This window comes from Lipophrys pholis (genome assembly GCF_963383615.2).
Source record: "Lipophrys pholis genome assembly, contig: SCAFFOLD_28, whole genome shotgun sequence".
NCBI classification, from domain to species: domain Eukaryota; kingdom Metazoa; phylum Chordata; class Actinopteri; order Blenniiformes; family Blenniidae; genus Lipophrys; species Lipophrys pholis.
In genome coordinates, this window is record NW_028292088.1 from 974270 (window position 1) to 976493 (window position 2224).

The 2224-nt window shown below is 55.6% G+C and overlaps 1 protein-coding gene across 1 annotated transcript in view; it reads left to right on the top strand.

Annotated features, from left to right (window-relative positions):
* The window catches only part of edaradd (EDAR-associated death domain), a 27833-nt gene extending 26580 nt beyond the window's left edge, over positions 1–1253 (top strand). The window contains exon 6 of the mRNA XM_080493916.1: positions 1–1253. This exon is cut by the window's left edge and continues 732 nt beyond it. The gene's annotated coding sequence lies outside the window, so the exon portion shown is untranslated.
* Positions 1254–2224: the final 971 nt, after the last annotated feature.

A 2224-nucleotide genomic window follows, 5' to 3' on the forward strand; every position in this document is an offset into this window, starting at 1 on the left:
TGGCTCCCGGCCCACTGAACACCACCGCTGGCAGCAGGCCCACTGAACACCACCGCTGGCTCCAGGCCCACTGAACACCACCGCTGGCTCCCAGCCCACTGAACACCACCGCTGGCAGCAGGCCCACTGAACACCACCGCTGGCTCCCGGCCCACTGAACACCACCGCTGGCTCCAGGCCCACTGAACACCACCGCTGGCAGCAGGCCCACTGAACACCACCGCTGGCTCCCGGCCCACTGAACACCACCGCTGGCTCCCAGCCCACTGAACACCACCGCTGGCTCCAGGCCCACTGAACACCACCGCTGGCTCCAGGCCCACTGAACACCACCGCTGGCAGCAGGCCCACTGAACACCACCGCTGGCTCCAGGCCCACTGAACACCACCGCTGGCTCCAGGCCCACTGAACACCACCGCTGGCTCCAGGCCCACTGAACACCACCGCTGGCAGCAGGCCCACTGAACACCACCGCTGGCTCCCGGCCCACTGAACACCACCGCTGGCTCCAGGCCCACTGAACACCACCGCTGGCTCCCAGCCCACTGAACACCACCGCTGGCAGCAGGCCCACTGAACACCACCGCTGGCTCCCGGCCCACTGAACACCACCGCTGGCTCCAGGCCCACTGAACACCACCGCTGGCTCCCAGCCCACTGAACACCACCGCTGGCAGCAGGCCCACTGAACACCACCGCTGGCTCCCGGCCCACTGAACACCACCGCTGGCTCCAGGCCCACTGAACACCACCGCTGGCAGCAGGCCCACTGAACACCACCGCTGGCTCCCGGCCCACTGAACACCACCGCTGGCTCCCAGCCCACTGAACACCACCGCTGGCTCCAGGCCCACTGAACACCACCGCTGGCTCCAGGCCCACTGAACACCACCGCTGGCAGCAGGCCCACTGAACACCACCGCTGGCTCCAGGCCCACTGAACACCACCGCTGGCTCCAGGCCCACTGAACACCACCGCTGGCTCCAGGCCCACTGAACACCACCGCTGGCAGCAGGCCCACTGAACACCACCGCTGGCAGCAGGCCCACTGAACACCACCGCTGGCTCCCGGCCCACTGAACACCACCGCTGGCTCCAGACCCACTGAACACCACCGCTGGTGACGGTCCTCGTAGTAATCTGTAGTTACTTCAGACCAAAGTACTCCAGTAAAGTGTTGTGATGTTCACTGTGGAGCAACATGTGGCTTCTGTAAACTGCTCTGTAAATAAAGCTGCTGATGGGATTCTACCAAAGCTGCTCGTCACACACACACACACACACACACACACACACACACACACACACACACACACACACACACACACACACACACTGTCTTGTGGTTTTAACAGTTTAATTCAATTGAACTTTATTTAAAAAGTATCAAATACAACACAGTCATTTTCAACCCAACAAACAAATCCAGATGAGCAGCAGAGCGACTGGAAATAAAAACTCCTCTAACAGGAGGAAACCTGCAGAACCAGAGTCAGAGGAGGCTTCCTCCTGACTGGTGGGGGTGGGGGGGTGGGGGGGGGGGGGGGTAGAGGAGAGGAAAGGATAGGATAGATAACATACAATACCCTTGTTGTCCTACATATAGTATTTGCAGTTATCACACTGATCCAAATACTTTACAACTGTTCTTAGATTAACCAGCCTGAGCAGCTCTAGCTAGACAGTAACGTGATTTCCTAGATTAACCAGTCTGAGCAGCTCTATCTAGACAGTAAGGTGATTTTCTAGATTAACCAGCCTGAGCAGCTCTATCTAGACAGTAAGATGATTTCTTAGATTAACCAGCCTGAGCAGCTCTATCTAGACAGTAACATGATTTCCTAGATTAACCAGCCTGAGCAGCTCTATCTAGACAGTAACATGATTTCCTAGATTAACCAGCCTGAGCAGCTCTATCTAGACAGTAACATGATTTTCTAGATTAACCAGCCTGAGCTGCTCTATCTAGACAGTAACATGATTTCTAGATTAACCAGCCTGAGCAGCTCTATCTAGACAGTAACATGATGTTCTACATTAACCAGCCTGAGCAGCTCTATCAAGACAGTAAGGTGATTTTCTAGATTAACCAGCCTGAGTAGCTCTATCTAGACAGTAAGGTGATTTTCTAGATTAACCAGCCTGAGCAGCTCTATCTAGACAGTAAGGTGATTTCTTAGATTAACCAGCCTGAGTAGCTCTATCTAGACAGTAACGTGATT